Raw genomic sequence first — 14,108 nt, 5'->3', positions numbered from 1 at the left:
GCCAATCAAAGTGAGCTAAGTTCCGAAAGAATTTAGCGAGGAACCAGGAGTAAGAAAATAGATTTATAAGGGGAGGATTCAGGTGTTTCATGTCACTGATATCTTAATTTTATGGCTTCAAGGTAGAATTGAGGAGTGGTTTTAGAAGTGGAGTCATGAATCCATCTGGTATGCACCTCATTATTTTCTCAGAAACTTATTATCACTGACCAATAGATTGTTATCTGACAGGCAGCATTGTTTGTGTAAATATAACACTCCCCAAGCCAGCTGGTCTTAGGAAGAAGGGCAGGTAGCATTAGGGTTATTGCAATATTCTCCCTAGAAACTACACCACATCATTTCCCCTTCAAGTTATTGGGAATCAAATTCATTTGATGCAAAGGAATGAAGGTCTCTCCTTCTGGATTTGCTTTCAGGTTGATAAAGGGTAGAGCTAGCCCCACCTAGCAAGGGCCATACTATGGAGGGGTGACATGTGACTTGAGGTTATCCAAGGGGTGCTGAGGCTCAGAATCAAGAAGCAGCTGGTATTCAGGTTCAACAAGGCATAGGAAGCTCATGATCTGGAGCTTAGAAGAAACAAAACTCAGGAAAAGGTTGATAGATGATTCCAATTTTGTTCTTTATGACTGGGGGGAATTTTACTCATTGCATAAGTCAATCTTGGTACACAGGAACTTCCCAGTACACAGGGCGGGCAATAAGTGATCAAATGAGAAGTAACTAACTTCTATTTACTAGGACCCAGCAACAGACCAGTCCTAATGTCTGAAGTCCCTCTCTTTATGGCATGAGAGTGGAGAAGAGGGCAGGAGTAGAATCAAGGAAATGGAGACTTCTCTTAACCTGGGACAGGAAATATATCCATATATCATATTGTGAGAGTTAGATGTTTCAATGTAAGGCATGGACATGCCATAAAGTATACTTCCAGGGGAAAAAATTCAATGATGCCAAGTCCTTAAAAAATCTAAACTATAGAAATAAACACAAGAAGGCATAAAGTAGATTTTTTAATGATTAAATCATTTTTAAAAGTTTTGCTTTTACAAAAAAAATTACAAGTACCCCAAGATGGCATTATTACTATGTGAAAGGCTTAATGCTAAATTCGAAGGAAAAAAGAAAGTTAAAAGGTAGTGCCTTTTTAAAAGAACCTCACAGTCTACTGAGGAACAAAATTTGAATACAAGAAATTGCAAAAGGAGTAATTAGATACAGAAATAGGAAAAAATAGATATAATAAATAGAAGGAAAGCACAGGTATTAACACAATCAGCAAAGGGTTCTTGACAACGGTGGGAATTTTAATCTGATTTGAAAGTATAAGAAAAAAGTATTAAAACCCACTCATTTGGAAAGAGATTCAGAGTTCTCTCTTTTGTGAGAACTGAATTGTGATTTAGTTTCCACAGTGTTATGAAAATTGGATTAGAGAAATGAAACAAATTAGAAAATTGAATCATAAGAAATGGAAGTTGGATTGCTAGGATAATAAGGTTTAGGATAGTTATAGTAGGGTTAATGTGGACAATAATTGCTATTCAGCCTATGTGGGCAATGGATGAATAGGCTAGGATTTTTTGTAGGTGGGTGTGGTTAAGTCCTCCTCAACCACCTAGGATTGTAGGAAATAAAAATTTAAAAAGGAAAATATAATTAGGGCCAGAGACTCAGATTTGCAAATGGTTGTAAGTACAGGTCGAGAATACCAAATGATGTGATCAGAGGAAGAGATTTAGACTCACATGGGGGAATTAGAATCCTCAGAGAGGATAGTACTCAACCAATAGGGAATGAGGGGAAGGGCTGAACTATGTACAAATAAACTAAGGTAGGAGTAATGATGGAATCAAATAGAAATTCATACTCACATCAGGGGGATACTCACTCCTGATAGGTTGTGACTTCTGGTACTCAACCAACAGACAGCTAGCGAAGGTCTTGTGCTTTGGGTATAAAAAAGGACAGGTATTGATACCAAGTGTTCCTTTTTGATAGGACACCCATCTGCAGTTTTGTCATTAAAGACTTTAAAATTCCCCCTTTCAAAGTCCAGTGGAGTTATTTCTCACACCTTCTTCTGAAGTCATTTAAAAGTTTAGTTCTTCTTCAGAAGGAGAGTATTTATGAGATTGTGGTAACTCTCCTCAATGTCAGGCAGACTACGCCCAACCTTATAATGAATTTAATCTAAGTTTGGGGACCCCATACTGCTCATGCTTGGGTAAAGTCTATATTCTTTGAACTTGTAGCCTTAAGCTATGGGTAATATGATGGAGAGTTACTTTTTCTATGTAAAACTATATAAACCTTCATTTTAATATATCCCATCTTGAATCAATTGACTAATTAGCTTTGATTGCTATTTGGTTGTTCCTGGTCTATGTACTGTTCTGTAGGGTATATAAACTTATCTGTCCACCAAATAATTATCCTTTTATTGATAACCTACTGTACTTATTAATAAATAAATAAATTACCCCAAAACTCTTAGATCTTTTTAAATGTCACAGAAGATAGGATAGAGAAACAAAAGAGAGCATTAAAAGGAGAAAGACAAAAAATTCAGAGATTATGCAAAGCAGGAAACCCAGAAGCAATAAATATTAGAGCAACTCAGAAGAGAGAAACATACTGAAACAAAACAAAACAAAAAGATGGGGAGGGAAAGGGAGAAGGAAAAGGAGACAAGGAGCAGGGAATGAAGGCAGAAGAAAAACAAGTTTCATTCGTACCAGAAAAACAGAATTCCTAGATTCTAGAGAAAATAGAAATAGCATCTGTAAAAGTCCAAAATATCACAGAAGCAAAATCAGGAGAGTGGGGTTTAGAAAAATGCTTCTCACAATAGGTGCCAATGAAACATCTAGGGTGCTCTCAAGGCAAGGACGACAGTTACGGGCTGTTGAAAAATCACTTGTGAGAGATGAGGAGGTCATGGAGCAGGGAAGAGAAAATCACTAATTCCAAGGTCTGTTCCACAGCCTTTTCATGGTGTCTTCCTTGTCCCTGGCAGACAGGGCCTCAACACTCTTTCTAATTGTCATCTGGAAAAAAAAAAAAAAAAAAAAACTTCTGCTTCTAATTCCCTAGATGTAAAACTGAGATAGAAGAAGACACTCACCTGACTGTTCTCTGCTTCTAGGATGAAGGAAAGGGCTGAGTCAAACAAACTGCATCACTTTGTACTTGTGTGTGCATATGTGATGGCTCAGGCAGATCCCAGTTATAAGGACTGAATTATCCGAGCCCATCTGTCTCCAGAGGTGTGATTATCATGTCATGGGCAGCACCCATGACATCAATCTGCCAAGGGAAAAAGGGACATGTCTAAAAAAGTAAACTTTCACCCCAGCTGAAAATGCCTTCAAGTATTCCCACTGATTGAGAATTCCCTATCTCCAAATACTAACAAATAATGACAAAGATTAAATCATTAGCAAATCTCCAAGAGGAGAGGAACTTTCCTAGGCTGCAGGAGAGCGGTGATGTAATTGTCAAAGAAATTGTCACAGGCAAAAGAAGGAGAACTAGCACATCAATATGAAAATATATGGTAATTACTAATGTCATAGCAATATAAATACAAAATAAATACAGAAAAAAAGAAAAAAATCTAAATTTGTATGCTCAATATTTTCTATATAAGAGCTGGGTAAAGAAAAATAGAAACTATAATAGCATATATAAATGAAATTTATTGGCATATAATTGTACTAGATAACCCTCTGTAATTGCTCTAATTTCATCTTCATTAATAGTATATTCACACTTAGCATTTTAAAAAAAACCTACATTAAAAAAATATTTCTTTTATTACCAACTAAAGAATTGACCATAAAAATTTAAAAATGAGATTGCATGTAAAAGTGTGAACTTCTATTACATACAGCTTTTTAAACTATAAATTAAATTTAAAAGTGTTCTCTCCAATCCACAATTCTACTATGTATAATCTCATTACATTTGCATTAGGCTTTTTAATGTGGGTTCCATATATAAACATAGACATACATATACACATATGTAACTTTATTTATTTGAAAATATTTTCCCTTATTCCATACACTTTACTAATCTTTGACAAAGATCTATAACACACACACACACACACACACACACACACACAGACTTCACTTTACAATGTTCCAGTTCTTCAGTCATTTAAGTTGTGTCCAACTCTGTGTTCTCATTTGACTTTTGCTTAGCAATAAAATGGTCGTGGTTTGCCATTTCCTTCTCCTGCTCATTTTATAATTGTGGAAACCGAGGCAAACAGGGTTAAATGATTTGCCCAGGATCACTCAGGAAATAATTGTTTGAGATCAGATTTGTACTCAGGAAGATGAATCTACCTGACTCTAGCCCTGGCTGTGACAGTACACTCTTTAATTGTAAAAATAATCTACTTAGATGATCCAAAACAGTACATTTTAAATTTATTGTGCTGGAAAACTACCATTCCCAGAAGAAGGTTCCAGTCTTAGGCTTATATCATTTTATAGCATAGTTTTGTGATTTTCTTGCAGACACAGTCATCATTACCCAATAAATTGTTTTTCTTTTAGGGTTTTGGATAAATTTCATGTTTATTATAATTTCATTTACATAGTTGTATCTGTAGCTGACAATACTATACATACACACACATATGTATGTATGTATGTATACATACACACATATTTCTCTTTTCATTTTTAAGACTAACAATTTGATTTTCTTCTTTCCTTTTTGTAATCAAATTAACTAAAGGTTTATCTATTTTGTTGGTTTTTTCATAAAACCAACTCAATTTTATTTATTAATTCAATAGTTTACTTACTGTCAGTTTTATTAATCTCCCTTTCATTTTCAGAATTTCAAATTTGATTTTTTTTTAGCTTTTTTAGTTGTAAGCCCAATATTTCAATCTTCTCTTTTTCTATGTTACACAAGTAAGCATCTAGAGATACAAAATTTCCCTTTATTACTACTTTAGCTACATCCCACAAATTTTGGTATGTCTCTTCATTCTTTTGTATGAAATTATGGATTATGTCTATGATTCATTGTTTCACCCACTCATTCCTTAGGATTAGATTATTTAGTTTCCAATTAATTTTTGGTCTATTTTCCCCTGGCTTTTTATTGCATCGTGATCTGAGAAAAATGCTTTGTACTATTTCTGTCTTTGTCTTTTGTCTTGGTACAAATTTTTATGCACTAATAAATGGCCAATTTTTGTATAGGTTCCATGTACTGCAGAGAAAAGGGTATATTCATTTCTGTCTGATTAATTGCCTGCTGTGTCAGGAATAGGCTCTCCAACCTGTATTAGAGTTTGGGGTCTTCTCCTGGTTTGCTGGGGCAGTGATTACTTCTGACTTATCTCAATTAGATGGTGTTCCTCTCTGACCCAAGTGATATAGATCTTTCCCACCAGTCTACTAAGTTGTCTTGGGTTGGATAAGTTTTTCACCCTGTCTTCTTGTTAGTTTTGTCACTAGAGAATTCATTTTGAGGCATTACTTTAAAGTTTTCTGGAGATGAATTAAGTAGAGTTCAGGTCAGTTTGAACCTTAATTCAACATCGTGGCTTGATTCTTCTTTTCATAACAAATCTCTCTAACCAACACAATTTGAATAGTCTTATGATGAATCTTGCTGCTATATTTGGACACCTCTGTATTGATTTAAAATATAGATTTAGAAGTTGAGAGTTCTCACCATTTTCAGTCTGAGATTATTATCACATCTATACCTTAACCAACTAAGAAGACAAGTACCTGTCCTTGTCACCTGCCTGTTCATAATTATATATTTGTGCAGAAGATATCATCCCACTATTTGACAAAAATTGCTGGGAAAATTGGAAATTAGTATGGCAGAAACTAGGCATTGACCCACACTTAACACCGTACACCAAGGTAAGGTCAAAATGGGTTCATGATTTAGGCATAAAGAATGAGATTATAAATAAATTGGAAGAGCATAGGATAGTTTACCTCTCAGACCTGTGGAAGAGGGAGGAATTTATGACCAAAGAAGAACTAGAGATCACTATTGACCACAAAATAGAAAATTTTGATTACATCAAATTGAAAAGTTTTTGTACAAACAAAACAAATACAGACAAGATTAGAAGGGAAACAATAAACTGGGAAAACATTTTTACAATCAAAGGTTCTGATAAAGGCCTCATTTCCAAAATATATAGAGAACTGACTCTAATTTATGAGAAATCAAATCATTCTCCAATTGATAAATGGTCAAAGGATATGAACAGACAATTCTCAGACGAAGAAATTGATACTATTTATAGACATATGAAAATATGTTCCAAATCATTATTAATCAGAGAAATGCAAATTAAGACAACTCTGAGATACCACTACACACCTGTCAGATTGGCTTGAGTGACAGGAAAAGATAATGTGGAATGTTGGAGGGGATGTGGGAAAACAGGGACACTGATACATTGTTGGTGGAATTGTGAACATATCCAGCCATTCTGGAGAGCAATTTGGAACTATGCTCAAAAAGTTATCAAACTGTGCATACCCTTTGATCCAGCAGTGTTTCTACTGGGCTTATACCCCAAAGAGATACTAAAGAAGGGAAAGGGACCTGTATGTGCCAAAATGTTTGTGGCAGCCCTGTTTGTAGTGGCTAGAAGCTGGAAAATGAATGGATGCCCATCAACTGGAGAATGGGTGAGTAAATTGTGGTATATGAATGTTATGGAATATTATTGTTCTGTAAGGAATGACAAGCGGGATGAATACAGAGAGGACTGGCGAGACTTACATGAACTGATGCTAAGTGAAATGAGCAGAACCAGGAGATCATTATATATCTCAACAGTGATACTCTTTGAGGATGTATTCTGATGGAAGTGGATCTCTTCGATAAAGAGAGCTAATTCAGTTTCAATTGATCAAAGATGGGCAGAAGCAGCTACACCCAAAGAAAGAACACTGGGAGATGAATATAAACTGCTTGCATTTTTGTTTTTCTTCCCGGATTATTTATACCTTCTGAATTCAATTCTCCCTGTGCAACAAGAAAACTGTTCGGTTCTGCACACGTATATTGTATCCAGGATATACTGCAATCCATTCAACATGTAAAGGACTGCTTGCCATCTGGGGGAAGGGGTGGAGGGAAGGAGGGGAAAAATTGGAACAGAAGTGAATGCAAGGAATAATGCTGTAAAAAATTAACCTGGCATGAGTTCTATCAATAAAAAGTTATTTAAAAAAAATAAAAGAAAAAATAAAATGCAGTCATAAAATAGCTAAAAGGAATCAATGAAAATAATGATTATGAAATTAAAAAAAAAGATATCATCCTTGGAAATATTCAAAATGATGTAAGAATAACGAAACTATGCAAAATGTTGTGGTAACAAAATATAAATTTATTAATTAGTTTAAGGTTAAAAGAGAACCTTCTTCACTTCTATTTTAAAGAAAAGAGTTTCTTTGTAGAGAGCAAGTTAGGGAATATTTTATGTTAACTCAAACAAAAGTCAATTTTATTTAGTTTTATTATTAAATTTGGGACCAACACATATGTAGAATATGTCCTATAAGGCAACTCTTTTTAATATAAACTATTATACAGTTTAGAGCTTTGTTTACATTTTTTGCTACTACTCACACACAATTTATAATTTTTACATAAATTCATATATACATCTATATATACATATATAATACATGTGTGTATAAGTGTGTGTGTGTGTATGAAGTGTTGTTACCTATATTTTTTGTAAGGATTAGAGTCTTCTTAGTCTCAATCCCTTTAAAGGGAAGAATTAAATTACAATTAATTGGAGTCCTGAGGTACCACTATACATCTCTCAGATTGGCTAAGATGACAGGAAAAGCTAATGGTGAATAATGTAGAGGATGTGTGAAAACTGGGACACTGATACATTGTTGGTAGAATTGTGAACTGATCCAAACATTCTAAACAGCAATATGAAACCATGCCCAAAGGGCTATCAAACTGCGCGTTCCCTTTGTCCTAGGAGTGTCTCTCCTAGATAGAGACCATAAAAAAAAGAGATCATAAAAAAGCTAAAAGGACCCACATGTGAAAAAGTGTTTGTGGCAGCCCTTTTTATAGTGGCAAGGAACTGGAAACTGAGTGGATGTCCGTCAGGTGGGGAATGACTGAATAAGTTATGGTATACAAATATTATAAAATATTATTGCTCTGTAAGAAATGACCAGCAGGATGATTTCAGAGCAGCCTGAAGAGACTTACAGGAATTGATGCTGAGTGAAATGAGCAGAACCAGGAGATCATTATACACTTCAACAATACTATATGATGATCAGTTCTGATGGACATGGCCCTCTTCAACAATGAGATGATTCAGACCAGTGCCAATGGTCTTGTAAAGAAGAGATCCATCTACACCCAGAGAGAACTTGTGAAGCGTGATAATTGTGGAAATCTGTATAGAAGAATTGCACATGCTTAACATATACTGGAGTACATATCATCTGGTGAGGGAGTTCAGGGAAGGAAGGAAGAAAAACAATGGAACACAAGGTTTTGCAAAGGTGAAGGCTGAAAGCTATCTATGCATATGTTTTGAAAATAAAAAGCTTTAATTAAAAAAACCTCTAAAATTTAATTAAATTAAAATTAATTGGAGTCCTGAGGTACCACTACACATCTCTCAGATTGGCTAAGATGACAGGAAAAGGTAATGATGAATAATGTAGAGGATGTGTGAAAACTGGGACACTGATACATTGTTGGTAGAATTGTGAACTGATCCAAACATTCTAAACAGCAATATGAAACCATGCCCAAAGGGCTATCAAACTGCGCGTTCCCTTTGTCCTAGGAGTGTCTCTCCTAGATAGAGACCATAAAAAAAAGAGATCATAAAAAAGCTAAAAGGACCCACATGTGAAAAAGTGTTTGTGGCAGCCCTTTTTATAGTGGCAAGGAACTGGAAACTGAGTGGATGTCCGTCAGGTGGGGAATGACTGAATAAGTTATGGTATACAAATATTATAAAATATTGCTCTGTAAGAAATGACCAGCAGGATGATTTCAGAACAGCCTGAAGGGACTTACATGTGATGACCATCTTTAGCACCCAGGGTACTTTAAAATCAGCCAGAGTCAGGATAAGCGAAAGTCCTTGATCTTTATTCTTTGGGGAGATGAAGGGGAATGGCTACATGAAGTGAGAGCAATTGCAACACAAATTGGGCTCAAGTGCCTCTGGCTCTCACACTCTATCTACCAAATCTTCTACCCAATCTCCTATACAACACATCAAACTTGCACAGAGAGTGGGCGGGGCCATTCTTTCTCCAAGCATATATTAATAGAGTATTGTCCAATTGGTAATTAGCCTTAAGTGCTCGGACCTCAGTGCATCTGATCAGCTTCAGCCCATTACACTTATATGAACTGATTCTAAGTGAAATGAGCAGAACCAGATCATTATACATGGCAACAACAAGATTATAAGACAATCAATTCTGATGAACATAGCTCTTTCCAACAATGACATGAGTGATGCCAGTTCCAATGATCTTGTGAGAAGAGAACCATCTGCCCACAGAAAGATGACTGTGGGAACTCAGTGTGGATCACAATATAATATACTCACTCTTTTTGTTATTGTTTGCTTGCATTTTGTTTTCTTGCTCCTTTTCTTTCCTTTTTGATCTGATTTTTCTTATACATCGAAATAATTGTATAAAAATGTTTACATGTATTGGATTTATCATATACTTTAACATGTATAACATATATTGGATTGCTTTCCACCTAGGGAAGGAGGGGGGTAGGGAAAAGATGGGAAAATGGAACACAAGGTTTTGCAAAGGTGAAGGCTGAAAGCTATCTATGCATATGTTTTGAAAATAAAAACCTTTTGAAAAAGAATGCAGGATGATTTCAGAACAGCCTGAAGGGACTTACATGTGATGACCATCTTTAGCACCCAGGGTACTTTAAAATCAGCCAGAGTCAGGATAAGCGAAAGTCCTTGATCTTTATTCTTTGGGGAGATGAAAGGGAATGGCTACATGAAGTGAGAGCAATTGCAACACAAATTGGGCTCAAGTGCCTCTGGCTCTCACACTCTATCTACCAAATCTTCTACCCAATCTCCTATACAACACATCAAACTTGCACAGAGAGTGGGCGGGGCCATTCTTTCTCCAAGCATATATTAATAGAGTATTGTCCAATTGGTAATTAGCCTTAAGTGCTCGAACCTCAGTGCATCTGATCAGCTTCAGCCCATTACACTTATATGAACTGATTCTAAGTGAAATGAGCAAAACCAGATTATTATACACGGCAACAACAAGATTATAAGACAATCAATTCTGATGAACATAGCTCTTTCCAACAATGACATGAGTGATGCCTGTTCCAATGATCTTGTGAGAAGAGAACCATCTGCCCACAGAAAGATGACTGTGGGAACTGAGTGTGGATCACAATATAATATACTCACTCTTTTTGTTATTGTTTGCTTGCATTTTGTTTTCTTGCTCCTTTTCTTTCCTTTTTGATCTGATTTTTCTTATACATCGAAATAATTGTATAAAAATGTTTACATGTATTGGATTTATCATATACTTTAACATGTATAACATATATTGGATTGCTTTCCACCTAGGGAAGGAGGGGGGTAGGGAAAAGATGGGAAAATGGAACACAAGGTTTTGCAAAGGTGAAGGCTGAAAGCTATCTATGCATATGTTTTGAAAATAAAAAGCTTTAATTAAAAAAACCTCTAAAATTTAATTAAATTAAAATTAATTGGAGTTCTAAAAGAAAAATGGAATTAATTTTTAAAATTATTTAGATTTCTAAGTAATTGGAGAAAAAAATGAATAAATAATTTTAGAAAAAAAGATTACAGAGTTCTGCCTTTCCTGATGTTGTAAAATATTTGCTTTTTATTTGTCAGTTGATACTTGAAAATAACATTATAAAATTTGCTAACTTGCATCACAGAAATTTAATCATAATGGAGTCAATAATAATTTAGACATTCTTAGTTCTTTTATGGCAAATATTCAACTTTAAAGCAAAATGAATTATTTTACAATTTTAGATTCCTATAGGTTTGTTTATTTTTTTTTTAACAATCTTCCTCTAACTTGTTATTAGCACAGTTTTCAACAAGTCCATGGATTAGATAAAAATAGCAATGGATATTTAAAAACTAGTTCTCTGAAGTTTCAAGGGAACTATGAGTTTGTAATTTAATTATCATCTTATAGCTCTATTACTAGAAATATCAGAATCATGATGTTTGAGCTGAATTTAACTAGTACTGAAGTAAAATTTAAGATTTCATACTAATTTGTTTTGAGATCTATTTTATAATAAACAGTAGCAAGAAATTTTAAGACTTTACAAATTATATGGAATAAAAGAAAAAATTCTTCTTGTGACTTGAAATACCAGTCCCGATGAGGGGTAAGGTTCACAAAACTTTCTCCTCTCTTTTCTCTAGATATTTTCTACAGTCTTTGTAGATCACAGGTAAAACACAATTTCTCCTTTATTTTATATATAGAAGAAATTGATGGATATTTCTCAGCTGTCCCTTCACCAATGTAAATTGGTTTTCTCAACATCCTATTCAATTCCATGACAAAAATAATTTCTAGAGGAGAATATATAGTACATATTTCCAGAAAGAGTTCAAAATAATCTTAGAGATGTGAAATATGGAAGTTCACAATTGAAAGATACCAACAAATTCTAGGCATGATGATCCTCATGATGAAGATGATTGTCATAATTAATGTTCCTTCTAATTTGTAAAACCTATGACTCTGATCCTATCGTGTACTGACCTACTCTCATTGTCTTCCTAACGACATCCCCTCTTAGAAGGAGAAATAGAATGTTAGTCAAGGGAACATCCAGGAAAAGGAGAATGTTGGGATCTTTTCTTTTTCCAGAGGGAGTAGAAAAGCTGGAGAATATGGGAATCAGAACTGATAAGCACAAAAGGACTGATGGCTGGGAAACATGCAGCCAAGAAGGCTGATGTGGGAATCAACCACACATAATATTTATCAAAAATAAAGAGATAAAAAGACAAAACAGAATTGGCTGAGTAGAAGGAGACATAGGTGCTCACCAACACCAAAATGGTATAGGTTGCTTTAGTCTCAGGAGATCTTCTTGACAAATGGCTGGAGCTGTGAATATGCTGGACATTCTTATGGTGTCTTTGCAGGAGAAGGACCAAATAGCTGCTGGCTATGACCATGAATCCCACACACAGGAAATCAGGAACAGAGAACAATATTACAAATAGAGAGACTTTGAATGATGCTGAAGCAAACTGTGAACACAATCCAGTATTCCATATCCTCGTGTTGTTATTTCTGGCTGTATACTTCTGCATATTTACAAATGTATAGATATTTATTAGAATGTGTAGGATCCAGCACAAAAGGCAGAAGGGGGCAATGTAATGTGAGACTTGACCTTTGAGTTTTGACCAAATGGAAAAGGTGAAGGGACTGATGGTGATAATCTGAAACCCACTCAGAAAGCAAGTGATAGTGAGAGAAACATTACGGGCCACTCGGTGGAGGAAATAAATCACTTTACAGCCAACATTATCCAGGAAATTTTTCAGCCCCAAACGAACCATTGTCTGAGGGACTCCCTTGGAAATAAGCACGATGGAGTTGGCCAAAGCCAAGTAGAAGAAAATGGAGTCTATGGACCGTAGCCCATTGCCATTAAAGAAAGTGACGGAATAAAGACAAAGGAGAAAGAAGTTTCCCAGCATGCCAGCTGCTGTCTGAGTGAAGAAGACAATACCTAGAACTAAATCAAGGAAAACAATTTTCTCACTGACTGAAGTAGAAATGTTCTTAGAGACAGACAGACACAGAGACAGACAGATGCAAGAAAGATAAAAAGAAAAGAAGGAAAAATGGAAGGAAGAAATGAAGGAAGGCAGGGAGTGTTGGGATGTCAGAACTGGTCAAAGGCTTTGCCAAAGAATTCACAAACCTCAATGAATACAGGCTCGAGGTTTGTGGCAAGAATGGGTTTGTTACATGAAGAAAATAGCTTTCTTAGTGGTCAAACTCCTGTTAGGACTTTTGCAAAGGTCTGGGCAAACAGTCCTTGATTTTATTGACCTGATATTCTTTGACCTCGAGTTTGGGACCTTTCAATACAGGGTGATGGTTATGCCCCTGGCCAAGATCTTCAATTAAATAGGACATTACTGTCTGGGAGTTTTTCCTATGAAGAGGAGGATGGGACTCCTCCCAGAGGCCAGGAAGGTTTGAGTCCCAGGCCCATCCTTCTCCCAAAGATTAAAGGGGACACAGTTTATATCAGGGCCTTTCCAACCCCTCCCCAAAGATAAGGGGTTCAATTTACCTTTAGGAGAAAAGGATAAAGTGAGGGAGTAAAGGATGGACAGCGTGACGGAGGCAAGAAAGGAAGAAAAGTTCTCAGAAACAGATGCAAGAAAGAAAGGAAAGAAGGAAAGAAGAAAGAAAGAGAGAGCGAGAGGGAGAGTGAGAGCGAGCGAGAGAGAGAGAGAGAGAGAGAGAGAGAGAGACAGACAGATGCAAGAAAGAAAGGAAAGAAGGAAAGAAGAAAGAAAAAAAGTGAGGGAGAAAGAGAGGAAGAAAAAAAGTTTTCCAACATGTTTTCTAAGAGACAATTTTCTGTTGAGAAATTAAAACAAATCATGATTAACTGGATTGTATTTCCTGAATTTTCCTTTGGTGGCAAGCAGAGGGCAGATACTTAAATCCTAAAAAGTCATGTAGGCAAAGCTCACTCTTTACCCATACAAAGAAATGAGAAAAAAATAGAAACAGAGATAGGGGAAATAGAGGAAGAAGAAAGAAAGAGAGAGCGAGAGGGAGAGTGAGAGCGAGCGAGAGAGAGAGAGAGAGAGAGAGAGAGAGAGAGAGAGAGAGAGAGAGAGAGAGAGAGAGAGAGAGAGAGAGAGAGAGAGAGAGAGACAGAGAGACAGAGAGACAGAGAGACAGAGAGATCTGGGAATATGGTTGCCTAAGGAAAGAAAATTGCTATATAAAACAATACACTAAGATATTTCAGGTTATGAAACA

The sequence above is a fragment of the Antechinus flavipes genome, chromosome 3 (assembly GCF_016432865.1).
Source record: "Antechinus flavipes isolate AdamAnt ecotype Samford, QLD, Australia chromosome 3, AdamAnt_v2, whole genome shotgun sequence".
Lineage (NCBI taxonomy): Eukaryota > Metazoa > Chordata > Mammalia > Dasyuromorphia > Dasyuridae > Antechinus > Antechinus flavipes.
This window is presented reverse-complemented; position numbering follows the sequence as displayed.